The sequence below is a fragment of the Mauremys reevesii genome, linkage group 14 (genome assembly GCF_016161935.1).
Source record: "Mauremys reevesii isolate NIE-2019 linkage group 14, ASM1616193v1, whole genome shotgun sequence".
NCBI lineage: Eukaryota > Metazoa > Chordata > Testudines > Geoemydidae > Mauremys > Mauremys reevesii.
The window spans coordinates 25,105,716-25,122,505 of NC_052636.1; the positions used below are offsets into that span (position 1 = coordinate 25,105,716).

The following is a 16,790-nucleotide window of genomic DNA, read 5'->3' on the forward strand; positions in this document are numbered from 1 at the left end:
AGTTTGAATTCATCCTTCTTAAACATGGGAGACCAAAACTGCACACAATACTCCAAATGAGGTCTCACCAACGCCTTATATAACGGGACTAGCACTTCCTTATCCCTACTAGAAATACCTCGTCTAATGCATCCCAATACCGCATTTGCTTTCTTAACGGCCACATCACATTGCCTGCTCATGGTCATCCTACGATCAACCAGGACTCCTAGGTCCTTCTCCTCCTCCGTTACTTGCAACTGGTGCGTCCCTAGCTTATAACTAAAATTCTTGTTAGTCATCCCTAAATGCATAACCTTACACTTCTCACTATTGAATTTCATCCTGTTACTAATACTCCAGCTTACAAGGTCATCCAAATCTCCCTGGAGGATATCCCGATCCTTTTCCGAATTGGCAATACCTCCCAACTTGGTGTCGTCCGCAAACTTTATCAGCCCACTTCTACTCTTGGTTCCCAGGTCAGCAATAAATAGATTGAATAAAATTGGACCCAAAACCGAACCTTGAGGAACTCCACTAGTGACCCCCCTCCAACCTGACAGTTCCCCCTTCAATACTACCCTCTGCAGTCTCCCCTTTAACCAGCTCCTTATTCACCTCTGGATTTTCATTTCAATCCCCATCCTTTCCAATTTAACCAGTAATTCCTCATGCGGTACCGTATCAAACGCCTTACTGAAATCTAGATATATTAGATCCACTGCATTTCCCTTGTCTAAAAATCTGTTACTTTCTCAAAGAAGGAGATCAGGTTGGTTTGGCACGATCTACCTTCGTAAATCCATGCTGTAAACTATCCCAGTTGCCATCGGCCTCCTGCTCCGTAACCACTCTCTCTTTTAAAAATTTTTCCATGACTTTGCATACTACAGATGTTAAACTAACAGGCCTGTAGTTACCCGGTCACTTTTTCCCCTTCTTGAATATAGGAACTACATTAGCTAATCTCCAGTCCAACGGTACAATCCCCGAATTTAGAGATTTATTAAAAATCATCGCTAACGGGCTAGCAATATCACTCGCTAGTTCCCTTAATATTCTAGGATGAAGATTATCCGGGCCCCCCGATTTACTTCCGTTAAGCTGTTCAAGTTTGGCTTTCACCTCCGATACCATAATGTCTACCCCCATATCCTCATTCCCATCGGTCCCTGTATCACTATTCCTTAGCCCTTCATTAGCCTCATTGAAGACCGAGGCAAAATATTCGTTCAGATATTGTGCCATTCCAAGATTATCCCTAATCTCCACTCCGTTCAAAGTTTTAAGCGGTCCCACTTCTTCTTTCTTGGTTTTCTTCCTATTTATATGGCTAAAAAACCTTTTGCTATTGGTTTTAATCCCCTTCGCTAAGTCCATCTCCACCCGTCGTTTTGCCTTTCTCACTGCTTCCCTACACCCTCTGACCTCAATAAGGTAGGTTTCTTTGCTGATCCCTCCCATTTTCCAGTCCTTGTACGCTTTCTTAAATTGATAAATTTAAGTATGTAATAGGCTTATAGATTTATAGATTTGCAATAGCTGAAATGCAAGATACCTCCAGACATCCAGTGACATTGAAGGCAACCTTTAAGACCCTTACTCAGAAAAGTAATAATAAGACAAATTACCTACGTAGATGGCTGAAGACCTTTAACTGAACCAATAAGAGTAAAGGGTGGAAATAGGGATTTTTGCCCACAAATCTAACAAGTACACCACAAATGCGTACATATCTGTCACTCATACGCACACACATTAGCCTATAAGGCAGGTGTACCCTAACATTTCCGTGGGGGGAAAACAAAATTTGAGCATAGGAGGAAGGATTTCCAAATAATGCTCTATAAAAGGTAAAACAAATTACCATTAGGCAGGCGATACACCCATCTATCTGTTCCTGTTTACCCATCGCCTCAACCCCATCTACGCATCGATGCTACCCATCTACGAAGGCTGTTAACTATTGATAGGCCGTGGTATTATTTCTTTTCAAAGCTGTAAGTATAAAGGAATCTAGTTTCTGCTTTACCTTTTAAAAAGCACCTAGTTTATATAGGGTTAAAGTTAACTTCCTTTATCAAAAGTCTGAACAACACCCAAAGTGCTACTGCACAAAGTGAGTTTATAACAGTGTATTATCATAAATATATCTCTTAAAAAACTGTAATATTTTGTAACTTTGTAATCTCAAACTGTTTGAACATTTTTACATTTACTTATTGTTTCATTGATTTTAATAAAAGGTCTTGATGACTATTTCTGTCTCAGTGTAAGTTCCTGTCATATACCCCAAAGCTCCTTTTATAAACTCTGTAAAGCCTAATTTAGAACAAACTTTATCTTCTAATCATACACATTGGCAAGCCATACCCATATTATTAATATCCATTAATTATTATTAATATTACTAATTAATTTAAAAATAAGTATCAAATTAAATTACGTGGATAAATTCCACCGACCCTACTAACCCACCCCAAATCAGGCTACAACCTGGGGCTTGGCAGCTTAGAACTTTTGAGGGCTTTTCTCTGCCTTTTTGGTCCCCGCTGCAGTCAGTACATTCTAGACATGGGCATGGTGACCTCCCTGGGGATCTTGACAGCTTTAGCCAGCTTCTTGGTGGCTATTTTCCTGCTCAGAGCCACTGTCTTCTTCTCGTGCCTTGTCCTGGGGGCCCAGCTGCTGGTTGAATGGGAAGGAGCCAAAGTGCTGGTGACTTTAGCCCGCACCAAGTGGCCTTTGCTCGTCAGACTCCTGAACCCCAACTGGATGTGGTTCTTGTTCTGCACAGCACAGCCCTGGAGAAGAGGGATCTGCAAATGTACATTCATATGAACCCTTTGTTTAATTGATGAAAACATAAACTAGACACTTAGAGGCTAGGAACTGATTTCAGCTGATGGACAGGTGTGCTAGGTTTTTATGCATTTGGACAGTGAAATGTTGAGTGTTTACATTCATTTCAAGCATCCCCGTATAGTGGAGCTCCTGAACATAATGGAGAATAGTATCAGAGGGGTAGCCGTGTTAGTCTGGATCTGTAAAAGCAGCAAAGAATCCTGTGGCACCTTATAGACTAAGAGACGTTTTGGAGCATGAGCTTTCGTGGGTGAATCCTCACTTCGTCGGATGCAAGTAGTAATCCTGGACATTTCCACTACTTGCCTCTGATGAAGTGGGTAATCACCCACGAAAGCTCATGCTCCAAAACGTCTGTTAGTCTATAAGGTGCCACAGGATTCTTTGCTATAATGGAGAATGGAAATCAAAATGTTTTCCCTTTTTTCAAAAGTAAAAATAAAAAAATAAGAGGCTTATTAGAGGGCACTTGGATTTGGAGCAAGGACCACTTGATCTGCAGTCAAACACTCTACCACTGCGCTATACCCCCATGAGAGCAGATACTTTCCCCATTGTAGCTGAAGCACATCAATGATTCTAATAGCAGGGGCAGGTTCTCTCTGGGGCATAGAGATTTTTCGGGGAGTTGGTAGTTCCTTTCTTTCCTCACCCTGGAGTAAACTCAGCTTTTTATTCCATAGTACATGTTTTATGGAATAACAACAGCAGCTTGAAGAAAGAGGAGAGTGAATATCTCACTCTCAGGGCTGAAGGTGGCCACGTCCCCTCTGTCTGACCATAGCCATTGCAGGAGAGAAGGTTTCAATGGAATTGAATGCCCTGGCTCAGACTAGAGACACAGAAAGGGTTTGCTGTTCGTTGAACAGCAAAGGAAATTGTGTCTGTAAGTGAAACTGAGGAGGGACATGAAACGCCCACAGGGTGGCGCAATGCCCTAAGCTAAGGCAGGAGGGTGAAGGAATGGGGCTGAGGAATGACTGAAGTGGACTCACCTGGGATTGAAATGACATTTGTTTGCGTCGGGTAGTGAGAAATGTGACATTAATTCAGATGCAGGGTTGAAGCTTCTTTAGCTCCTTGTAGAATGTGAACTTGATTTCCCAGAAGGGAGAAAGGGAAAGTCTGGGGCGGCCTTTAGTCCCTGGCTGGAGCAGTGTGTGAAAAAGGCTCCAGAGATGCAGCTGGCAATTACAGGCCACTAAGGCTAATGTCAGTACCAGGCACATTGGGTGAAATTGTAGATCCCAATGATTAGAAACCTCGGTGAACGGAATTTGCTGGGTGTAGCGGGTGGTTACCTGCTCCTGCCCTGCAGGGCTTGAAGCAGCCCAGGAGAGGGCTGGGGCTGGGGCAAGGAGCCTGGGCTGATTGGGGGAAGCAGGCTCAGCTGTGGCCATGCCCCAGTCAGGCCCAGCTGGCCCCTAGAAGAGGCTGTGAGCCAGGAGCCCAGTCAGTCTCCCTCTGCTTGTAGTGAGAGAAGGGCCTGGCTGCAGGGACCCAAGCAAGACACCTAGAGTGGGAGCAGGGCTGGGGAAGGGCCAGAGGAGCTGGGAGCTCTGGCCTGGAAAACCCCAGGCTGCAGGCCTGACTATAGGCTGAATAGGTGCAGGGCTGCAATGGGGCAGCCCAGGGGGAAGCAGAGGCAGCAGGTCCAAACCCCTTTGCCTGTGATGAGTGGCTCATACTGCAGTCTGCCCCAATGAACGGGGGCTGGATGGAGACTGGGCAGTAGCCAAGACTGAGGTGAAGTGGGGATATTGGGTGGGGGTTCCCCTGGGAGGGGGAGACCCAGAACTGGGGGGGTATTGCCAGGGTAAAAGGGGCACCGGGGTCCTGGGAGGGACAGGGGGCCAGCTGCGGTAAGGCAGATCACCGGCCTGCAGAGGGCACTCTGACAGCTGGAGAGCTAATTCCCAAGACAACCAGCAGGAGGCACCACCGGGTGAGTCTGCCCCCGCTTACAGTGGGGAAGAATTAACATGGTTTTTGTAAAGGAAAATCATGCCTCACGAATCTACTATAATTCTTTGAGGGAGTCAACAAGCATGTGGATAACGGTGATCCCGTGGATATAGTATACTTAGATTTTCAGAAAACCTTTGAGAAGGTCTCTCCCCGAAGGCTCTGAAGCAAAATGGTATAAGATGGAAGGTCCTCTGTGGGATAGGTAACTGGTTCAAAGGCAAGAAAGAAAGGGTCTGATTTTCAGAATGGAGAGAGGTAAATAGTGGTGTCCCCCTGGGGTCTGTACTGGGACCAGCACCGTTCAACATACTCTGAAGTGATCTGGAAAAAGGGGTAAACAGTGAGGTGGCAACATTTGCAGATGATACAAACCAACTCAATTTAGTTACGTCCAAAAGAGAGTGCAAAGTGTGACAAAGGGATCTCGCCAAACTGAGTGAGTGGGCAGTAAAAAGGCAGATGAAATTCAATGTGGATAAATGCAAAGTAATGCACATGGGAAAACATGATCCCAATTCTACATCTGAACTGATGGGGTCTAAATTAGCTCTTGCAACTTAAGAAAGAGATCTTGGAGTCACTGTGGATAGTTCTCTGAAAACATCTACTCAATGTGCATCGGCAGTCAAAAAAGCAAACAAAATGTTGGGAAGTCATTAGGAAAGGGATGGCTAACAAGACAGAAATATAATATTGCCTCTCTATAAATCTGTGGTATGCCCACATCTTGAATAGTGGAGGTGGCCCTCATCTCAAAAGATATATCGGAGTTGGGAAAGGTACAGAAAAGGGCAACCAAAATGATTAGGATCTTGAACAGCTTCCATGTGAGGTGAGATTAATAAGACTGAGGGGAGTTTTCAGCTTGGAAAAGAGATGACTAAGAACTAGGGGTCACCCGATGAAATGAATAGACAGCAGATTTAAAACAAACCAAAGGAAGTATTTCTTCCTCCAACACAGTCAACCTGGGGAAACTTTGCCAGAGGATGTTGTGAGGGCCAAGACTATAACAGCGTCCCTCAAAGAACTAGGTAAGTTGATGGAGGACAGGTCCATCATTGGCTATTAGCCAGGATTGGCAGGGATACAAAACCATGCTCTTGTCCCCAGCCTCTGTTTGCCGGAAGCTGGGAATGGGCGACGGGATGGATTGCTTGGGCCACTGTGGGAGGACAGGATTCTGGGCTGGCTGGACCATTGATCTGATCCAATATGGCCGTTCTTATGACCAATAGAGGGCAGTCCTCACCAGCAATATTTATATTTGGTGCACTGAAAGGGCTAACTTTCCAAAGCTGACCAAAATGTTTAGGGAAAGTGTTTTGGAGAAAAACTCTAAACAGAACAATGTGAATGAAAATTGGGAGCTATTGTGTGAGGAGCTTGTTAGATGGGCCATAAGCCACTTTGCATAATTAGCTGAGCTTGCAATGGCCTTCCACTAAACTCGCTGACATTTCTCCGTCTGCAAATGTGGTACCCATTTTAAAACCTAGATCCAATCAATTACAACATGTCAGGGAAGATTCTAGGCATCAATGATCTGATCATTGGGTTGATGGTGATAAACAAGAGATTCTCATAAGGCTCCCTCCCTCCCTCCCTCTTCCCAAGAGCCACCCTCATCCTCTCTCCCCTTTCTGCTCCAGCATCCTTTGCAAACTTTCGAAGACAGATGCCTTGTGATGGCCTTCGCTCTTGGGGAAGTTGCCTAGTGGTCAGGGTTTCAGTCCTTCGGGGGAAAGGGCATGGCAGATGGCAGGGGAGCCCAGGGCCCCCCATGGGCTCTGACCCAGGCCACTCTGAGGGCAACATTTCCTACCACCTTGCTATTGTCCAAAGTTTGCAGTTTGTCACAGGAAGCTCTGAATGGTGTCAGCTCACTGCTTGGCACCTCTTTGCGGACGGGTATGGCAAGGCAGCTCTCTCCTTCTTGGGGTGGCAGCTGTGTCTGTTACACTGACAGATCCGGGTCGGTGACTTGTTGGTGGGTGGGATCAAACTGGGAACTCAGGAGCTTAGTGCGTGGGCCTCCACAGCATGAACTGAAAGCCACCTGGCTGCTGGCTAAGACTGTAGAAAAGACTCATTTTATCTCTCCCTCTAAGTGATCCCGGTGCCACTAGCTGGGACACCCCACCACACCCTGGAGGTGTGTGGGTTACGTACTTCCCGTAGCTGAGGAAGCACATCCTGAGCTTCGGAGAGTTTCCAGCTGTAATCCCGGACGACCCCTGTAACAGTGCAACCACTCGCAGGACACTATTGAGAGTATCAATTCAGGAGAAATTGCTTGGAGCAGGGCACTCACAGCCCAAGGCTGGGTGCCCTTTACTATTAAAGCACGTCACAGCAGCCATGCAGAGAGGACTTTGGTTTTACCCCACTGGCTAATCGGACGTCATACAAGCAATTCCCTCAGCTATTTCAGTTCCCTTCTATCACCACCAGCCCCGCTCCTTATGGGGATGAATGGTTATGAAATCCGATACCCCAGTAAAAGAAAAAAGGTTCTCTCAAAGGACCCCAAAGGACCAAGCCCCAGATGCAGGTGAATAGATGAGTCAGATCTTACCCACAAATCATGCTCTTGCAAATCCTTTAGCATCTAAAATCTAAAGGTTTCTTCATAAAAAGAAAGAAATATAGATGAGTTAAAATTGTTAAACGAAATCAGTTACATCCAGTAATGTCACAGTTCTTGGTTCAGGCTTGTAGCAGTGATGGAATAAACTGCAGGTTCAAATCAAGTCTCTGGAGTCCATCCACAGCTGGGATGGGTCATTCAGTCCTTAGTACAGAGCTTCAGTTTGTAGCAAAGTCCCTCCAGAGGTATGAAGCAGGATTGAAGATAAGATGGAGACGAAACATCAGCCTTTTATAGTCTCTTGCCATGTGGTCTTTGTGTTCTTTGTCCCAAGGACACTCTATCCAGTATCAGAGGGGTAGCTGTGTTAGTTTAGATCTGTAAAAGCAGCAAAGAGTCCCAGGGCACCTTATAGACTAACAAGTAAGAAGCAGGCGGTGACAACACCTCAACTGCTAGAAGAGAGCCTCATCCTCCCTGTTTGAACTAACCTCGTTATCTCTAGCTTGCTTCTTGCTTGCATATATATACCTGCCCCTGGAAATTTCCACTACATGCATCTGACAAAGTGGGGATTCACCCAAGAAAGCTCATGCTCCAAAACATCTGTTAGTCTAAAAGGTGCCACAGGACTCTTTGCTGCTTCTATCCAGCATGTGGCACAGAAAAACCTTAGAGTTCTGTCCATAGGCAGGTCCCTGCACACCTTGCTGAGTCACAAGGCGTATCTGCCTTCTCTCAATGGGTCGATTGTGTAGCTGATGGTCCTTAATGGGCCATCAAGCAGTCTAGGCAGAACTGACACCAACTTCTCTGGCTGGGCTGTTCCCTGGAAGCAGAGCACAAGTTTGAAATACAGGCAGCATAGAGCCAATACTCATAACATCAACTACAAAAATGATACACATCTAGAGATAGCATCATTATAAACAGCGAATCAGAACCCCTCCACAGACCCCTTACACGACAACCTTTCTACAATATTGGCTGCAAATATACAACAGTGGTCACAACGGTGATCTATACAGTTACAAATTATGTCAATAACGTCACAGGAGGTGACACGGCATCAGTGAGACTGATACTGGAATACTGCCTCCAGTTTTGGTGTCCTCGTTTGAAAAAGATGTTGTGAAATTGGAGCTGGGGCAGCAAAGAGCCACCAAAGGTTCTGAGGGCTGGAGAAAAATGCCTTCTAGTGAGCTATTGAAAGAGCTCAACCTGTTTAGCGTATCAAAAGAAGATTGAAAGGTGACTTCATTGAACTGCCTTAATGGAGAGGAAAGATTGGATATTAAAGGGCTCTTTAATCGTGCAGAGAAAGGCATAACAAGACCCAATGGCTGGAAGGTGAAAAGAGACAAATTCATTTTACAACTAAGGCACAAATATTGTAATAAGGTGTATTCTCCATCTCTTGATGTCATTTAATGAAGACTAGATGCCTTTCTGGAACGTGTTGCCCCAAAAGTAGCTCTTGTGTCATACAGGAGGCCTGTGATATGCAGGGGGTCAGATTAGATGCTCTAATGGTCTCTTCTGGCCATAAAGTCAACTAATTTCTGAAAAACTGAGTGTAGCATTGGGAGCAGCGTCTGATGTTTCCCTGTCTAGCCGGCTTGCTGCCTAGAACAAACGCTCCTTGAGTGGGGTGATCCACAGGGAGTAGCTCAAACCTGCAAAGTGCCTGGCCAGGGGCAGGACATTGGCACAGCAAGGGAGGGGTGCAGCAGTGACATCACAAAGGCCTTTTGCAGGACCTCAGACTATTGGTCAACTGAGTGAACTGTTATAAATCCCTTGACTAGGGCTGGAGAAAGATTTATTTTTTTAATCACATTTGCTAATATCCATATAGTGATCTTTGCACCATCTTCACTGTAGTAGCTCAACTCCCCCAGATGAGTTGCCTGCTTCTGCCTTTTGCAGCTCACCCTTCTTTGGGGTCAGTCCTATGATCTTTTCTATCAACTCCTTTCCTTTTGAGTCGTAGGAGTGTGTCCCCCTCCTGCCAGGAATGTTCATCCCTCCAGGTGGGAGAGAGGTTTGATCCCAACAAGCTACACTGAGGCAAAAACTACCTGTGCCTGACAGCCACTAGGGCTGTACATGGCGTTGGCTGCTCAAATTAGTGATCTTGGAGTAAAAAGACAATTATAGTTGTTGTGCAGATGCAGCCCAGGTGCAGGGGTTGGCATTAGCTTCCCTCTTGTCCTGACCTAAACTCCATCACTTTCCCTAGTCTAAACAAACCCTGAGCATCAAGGTTATACTGTTCCCCCATTTCACAGCAATTGTTAGTCATCGAGTTCTCCCTTGGGGAACCAATTGTTTCATTCCCAGTTGCTCAGATGTTGGTTCAGGTTGTGCTGGGGAGCAGATATTTTTACTACCATTTTCCTCACTTCAAATATATTGAACTATAACAAAGAGCAGGAACAGGGCAGGGATAGGGGAAAATGTCATTTCACCCTCTGTAACAATAGAAGAAGATGGGGTAAATCAGAGGGATTCCCTTATTCCCCATCACCATCCCAATCCCCCTGTTGTGCAGTTGGTTAGGTCAGTATTTTTTCTAAATGACTGGGAAGAGGATTCCCTCGTAAATAACTTGTAACTAAACAAAGTGCCCATGCATTGGGCTCCCAAAGCAGTTGTGGGCTAGGCCCTGCAGGTCGCTCCTGAAGAGATCTCCTTCCTCATTAGCTGCATGTTGCCTATTATTTGGGAAATACAATCCCTATCGAGGTAGAGATGGGAAACATGGAAATGACTTTTCTCTTCAACTCACCTCTGGGAGATGCTGCAAATGAAATCCATGTTGAATGTGCTATAGCTGCAGAAAGATACCTATTTTTAATAGAGACCTGACATTTGTTGTCTTACAGGGATTCTAAGCCGCACCTGAATTTAGTCCCTAGTTTAAATTTGTGCCACCAGATTAAAGAAATAAAAGGGCATAGTTGGGGCAGTTGTACCTCACTGTCGCTACTGATCTGTTGTGCGGTTGGTGAGGAATTCTACGCCAGAGAAGTGTAAAATTACTCCAAGGAAGGTCAAAGATTTGACAAGAGCTCAGGTAGACATTGCAGGTACTAGTGGTTGATTTTCACCCCAGAGATGGAAGCTATGGTGACCTGTGGCCCAGGTAAACTATTTTTAGAACCTGCTCCCTAGTTAAGTGGCATTGGTCACACTCGTAAAGGATGCCATGATTAAATTGGGCACAACTGTCTTTTATCATTTGGATCCAAAGTTTCATGAAGCACAGAGAGAAACAGCTGATTCCTTCAGAGCCATTCCATGCCTACGGGTCCCAATCTGGCTGCCTTGTTGGACAGGAAGCACTTCCCTGCTGGCCAAACAATGGTAGCCAATGAGGGAATGTATCAGATGCAAAGTTCAGACTGCAGGATACTTGAATGTGAGTCCCGAGGCTGTGGTTTAGTCCAGGCCTGCACAGCTCGTAAAGTGGCGAGGACAATATTACTCCAAAGAAAACAGCTGAGGGCTGAAACCCCCCCGGCCCTAACGAACCCCCCCAGCACTGCTGAAACACAGCCCCCCAGCACTGTTTACCCTGCAAAAACAACCCCCCAGTGCCTCCCAGCCCCCCGAAACACCCCCCAATGCCGCCCGCCCGTGGAAACAAACCTTCCTTCCCCAGCACCGCCCTGCCAAAACACAGGTAATTAACCTTGTTAATATGTTATAGGGGGCCCCTAAGGTAGTATAATTAAGGTAAAAGAAAAATGTCTCTTTGCTAGAAGTAGAATAAGATCTCCCCCGCCCTGGGTAATCAGTCGCCCTGTGGAGTGAATGAGGTGGGACTGAGGAAGGCAGCATCTCCAGACAGCTGCAACCCTTGGAGAGGGGCTGGGAGCCAGACCAGATCAGTAGAACAGGTCATCCACTGACTCACCACTCACCTCCTCAGCCTCCCACCCCCCGCTCACCTCCTCAACCCCCCTCCCCTGCCGCCGGCTCACCCGGCCACTCGCCTCAGCCCCACGGCTCACCTGCCTGCCTGCCCACTCGCCTCCTCAGACCCCCACTCCCGGCTCACCTGCCCCCGCTCACCTCCGTTCCCGCTCCCTGGCTCGCATACTCACCCCCACCACTGCCCGCCCGCCGCCTCCTCAGCCTCCCACCCCGTGGCAAGTGATGAGCTGCCAAAATCTTAACAACTAGTTCCCTCCTCACCCCACATGGGGGTTGTGGCCCACCCCGGCCCCCAGGACTCCTGCCCCATCCAACCCCCACGTTCCTTGACACCCCCCCGGGACCCCTACCCCATCTACCCTCCTTCCCTGTCCCCTTACTGTCCCCTGCCACCCCATCCAACCCCTCCTCTCATTCCTGATGGGCCCCCTGGGACCCTTGCCCCATCCAACCACCCCTTCTCCCTGTCCCCTGACGGCCCCTGGAACCCCTGCCCCTGACGGTTCGCGCGGGAAGCCTGGGAGGGCTGAGAAGCAAATGGCGGCTTCGTGCTCAGGCCCAGGGAGGCAGAGGGGAGGTAGGTGAGCTGGGGTGGGGAGCGGTTCCCCAGTGCCCCCCCCAGGTTACCTGTTGCGGTGTGGGCGGCCCCCCTGCCCCAGCTCACCTCGTCTCCGTCTCCACCTTGCTGGGCCTGAGCGCGAAGCTGCCACACGGCTTCTCTTCCCTCCAAGGCTTCCTGCGCGAACAGCTGATTAGCAGGGGGAGGGGGGAAAGCGAGGCGGGGCATTCAGGGGAGGAGGCGGAGTGGAGGTGAGCTGGGGCCAGCCACCGTCTCACCTGCCCCCCCGCCACTGCCTGCCCACTCGCTTCCTCAGCCCCCACCCTCACCTGCTATTGTGTCATACAGGAGGCCTGTGATATGCAGGGGGTCAGATTAGATGCTCTAATGGTCTCTTCTGGCTATAAAGTCAACTAATTTCTGAAAAACGGAGTGTAGCATTGGGAGCAGCGTCTGATGTTTCCCTGTCTAGCTGGCTTGCTGCCTAGAACGAACGCTCCTTGAGTGGGGTGATCCCCAGGGAGTAGCTCAAACCTCCAAAGTGCCTGGCCAGGGGCAGGACATTAGCCCAGCAAGGGAGGGGTGTGGCAGTGACATCACAAAGGCCTTTTGCAGGACCTCAGCCTATTGGTCAAAGGTGTTGGGGAGGTGGTGACCTCACAGAGAGATGCTGACATCAGCCAGGCAGGACAGGGGCGAGGGGCCAGGGAAACCTCAGAGACCCCTGTGGCTTTGCTTCAGCAAGTCTCCTTCTCCAGGTCTCTCTGTGAGGACTGAGAGAGTATTCGGGTTCACGGACGTGAGCGTCAGGAGGAACCTCTATCGAGTTTTCTCCTTCCCTTTTAGTGATTTTACTGGAAAACAGCCGTCCCTGTTTAGAAGGTAAGAGCCTCCTGGAGGTTTGAAACCTGTTCAGTCTGATCCATCTGGTGACAGTTGAATTCTGGGCATGGAAAACACGAGCTTAAGGAGGCAGAATTTTATTCTGAATTTTATTTGATCCCCACCAATGACCTGGGCCATCCTTTGGGCTCTCTGGTGAGAACCCTCAGCCTCCCTTCCTCAGTCTCTACCCTGATGGGCTGAGCAGGGGGTTATTGACAGGGTGGAGACTCAGGTCCTTGTTGGTCTTTTTTAAGACCAAGGAAATAAGTCAGAACCAGTTCTATGTTTGATGAATTTTGCTGCTTCTCTACATTAATGGTCTCTGAGCAGTTCATGATTCTCTCTAACATTGCAGTTCTCCTCAAATACTTGCTGGATAATTCCTGTGCACTGTTGTTGGTCTGGAGCTCATCTGAGAGCACTTTATTCAGGTCATTCAATGTCTGAAATTCAAGATCCGATGGTTAGTTTGAAAATCAGGGCTCTTGGGTCCTATTCCCAACTCTGCCACTGACTGGCTGTGTGACCTCAGACAAGTCAATTCTCCTTTCTCAGCCTTAGCTTCTCCATCTTTCAAGTAGGGATAATAATGATCTGCTCCTACCTACCTCACAGTGCGTGGAGGCAGGGCTGGCTATAGGTTTTTTGCCGTCCCAAGCCAAAAAAATTTTGGCTGCCCCCCTCCCCGCCCTGGGCTCCCCCCCCGCACCCCCTGCCATCCCAGCCCTGGGCTCTGCCCCACATACCCCATGCTGCCCCAGCTCTTGGCTCCGCCCTTTCCCCCCTACTGCTCCCCCACCGACACCCCCGCCACCCCAGCCCTGGGCTCTGCCCCCTCCACCTGCACCCCCTGCCACCTCAGGAGGTGTGTGTGGGGAAATTCCAGCTCTTTCCACCTTCTTCCAAATTCCTACTAAGGTGCCACTTTGGGGGAATGTGCTCAGTGGGGGAGCAGCAGCCCTCCCTGCTCCCTCCTAGCTACGCTCCTGCTTGTGGGGGCCCCTGCAAGACCCAGGGCCTGGGGCATATTGCCCCACTTGCCCCCGCCTCTGGGCGGCCCTGCTAGCAGCTCTTCTGGGGGCGCAGGGGAGGAATGACTCCCCCTTCTCTAGCTTCTCCCCGTGGGGCTCTGGGGAGCAGGGAGGGTTGTGTGATAAATTCCATCCAACTCCCCCTTTGATCCAAGCCGAGGGGCGTCTCAGCCTCCACGATCCCGTTGGCAGGGCCAAACAAGGGATGTTTTCCACTGCCCAGGAGACCCAGCCAGGGACTCAAGGCTGCCCCAGACTTTCCCTTTCTCCCTTCTGGGAAATCAAGTTCAAGTTCTACAAGGAGCTAAAGAAGCCTCAACCCCGCATCTGAATTAAGGTCAATTTCTCACTGCCCGACACAAACAAATGTCATTTCAATCCCAGGTGAGTCCACTTCAGTCATTCCTCAGCCCCATTCCTTCACCCTCCTGCCTTAGCTTAGGGCATTGCACCACCCTGTGGGCATTTCATGTCCCTCCTCAGTTTCACATACAGACACAATTTCCTTTGCTGTTCAACGAACAGCAAAACCTTTCTGTGTCTCTAGTCTGAGCCAGGGCATTCAATTCCATTGAAACCTTTGCTCCTGCAATGGCAACGGTCAGACAGAGGGGATGTGACCCCCTTCGGCCCTGAGAGTGAAATACTCACTCTCCTCTTTCTTCAAGCTGCTGCTGTTAGTCCATAAAACATGTACCATGGAGTAAAAAGCTCAGTTTACTCCAGGGTGAGGAAAGAAAGGAGCCACCAACTCCCCGAAAAATCTCTGTGCCCCAGAGAGAGCCTGCCCCTGCTACTGGAATCACTGATGTGCTTCAGCTACAATGGGGAAAGTATCTGCTCTCATGGGGGTATAGCTCAGTGGTAGAGTGTTTGACTGCAGATCAAGTGGTCCCTGCTTCAAATCCAAGTGCCCTCTAATAAGCTCTTATTATTTTATTTTTATTTTTGAAAAAAGGGAAAACATTTTCATTTCCATTGTCCATTATGTTCAGGAGCTTCACTATACGGGGATGCTTGAAATGAATGTAACACTCAACATTTCACTGTCCAAATGCATAAAAACCTAGCACACCTGTCCATCAGCTGAAATCAGTTCCAAGCCTCTAAGTGTCTAGTTTATGTTTTCATCAATTAAACAAAGGGATCATATGAATGTACATTTGCAGATCCCTCTTCTCCAGGGCTGTGCTGTGCAGAAGAACAAGAACCACATCCAGTTGGGGTTCAGGAGTCTGATGAGCAAAGGCCACTTGGTGCAGGCTAAAGTCACCAGCACTTTGGCTCCTTTCCATTCAACCAGCAGCTGAGCCCCCAGGACAAGGCATGAGAAGAAGACAGTGGCTGTGAGCAGGAAAATAGCCACCAAGAAGCTGGCTAAAGCTGTCAAGATCCCCAGGGAGGTCACCATGCCCATGTCTAGAATGTACTGACTGCAGCGGGGACCAAAAAGGCAGAGAAAAGCCCTCAAAAGTTCTAAGCTGCCAAGCCCCAGAAGGTGATGAAAATCCTACCTAAAATCAAGACAGGATAAGGCTAAGGTCACCTCCAAAGCCAGGGCTAAGAAGGTAACACTGAGAAAGAAGTGGAGAGATTTCCATTGGGATGACTCCTGCTCCCTAATGGCTCTGTTATGAATCACCATGGACCACCCGGAGAGATCAAAGTCCTGCAGGACAAACAGCCCCATGGACAGTATAATGAAGTGGTGGCAGTGGGGGGAAGTGCTGTGTTTTGTGTAACACCTGCCAGGTGAGTGATGCACTGACAGGGCAGCTGCCCATGAGCTCATTCTCTTCGATCTGCTTCTGCTGTTATTTCAGAGCCCGCACTAGCGGGAGCGTGTCCCTGTCACTTCACCAGCTCTAGACCAGGCTCTGTCTGCAGCCCAGCTCTGATTAATCCCACTTGTTAATGTATTCCTACTGCGATACTTTCCCAGTTCTCTGCCTCATTCGAACATTCCGGTCAGAGACTGAATATGGGGAGGATGGACTAATTTGTGTGACATTCGGTAAGTTGCCATCGTATGTGATTGAAACCTCTGCTGGAGGTGGGCAGGAGCCTGTTACACACATAAAATAGCTAAGCTTGACCAAACTACCTGCTACACATTCAAACCTTCCTGTACACACACAATAGAAATTGGGGCTCTGAGAAATGGCAACATTCCTTTAACATAGATCATTGTTTTCTGTACTTTAAGAGGCATTAAAATAGCAGCTGTTTAAAGGCAATGTGCTTCTATTTCATGATCAGCAGCAGAGCCTCTGTAAATTTACCACCCGTAGAGCTGATTGTTTCTAACTGCAGAGTTAGCCAGACCATTCAGTAACATTATCACTCTGTTTAAAAAGCCTTTGGTTAGTGACAAATCATGAGACTTATCCCTTCCTGCTGTTATTCCACTGACTCCAGTGTCTCTTTCCCCAGTTCTGGTTCCAAGAAAATAAACAAATTAAAACAACCTTCAGAACTAACATGGCTGTGGGAAAGTGGAAATGTTGATAGCTCAAATAATTCAGTTTCTTCTGTGTCGTGTGTGTGTCTATCTACTTTGTGTGTGTGACCGGTGGGGCTTTTTGTTTGCTCCTGGCAGGTGCAACCCTGTCAGATTTGTCTCTGGGGAGGGGCCAGAGAAAACAGACACCCTGGCCTTCCAGCTTGGGGTTAGGCAAAGGAACAACAACCCTGTCCCATAAAAAACAAAATATGTTACAGAAAAAGTGGTAGGAACAGTGCTAGAGAAACTGGTAAATAATCACAATGCCCAGGCTTGAAGTAATCGGAAACACAGAATTAAAAAAGCAAAGCTCAGGGGTTATTGGGGGTTTATTCTCTGAGCTTAGCCATGTGCTATAGCACAGGGAGCACTTTGGGACGTCTCCCATCCCACAACGGGGGAAAGGAAAAGGATTCTTAGGCTCTAGCACGGATTGAAGGAGGATGGTGATGGGGAATAAGGGAA

General features: G+C 48.1%; 1 pseudogene; it reads left to right on the forward strand.

Annotated features, from left to right (window-relative positions):
- The window catches only part of LOC120381563, a 250,910-nt pseudogene that overhangs the window by 119,920 nt on the left and 114,200 nt on the right, over positions 1-16,790 (forward strand).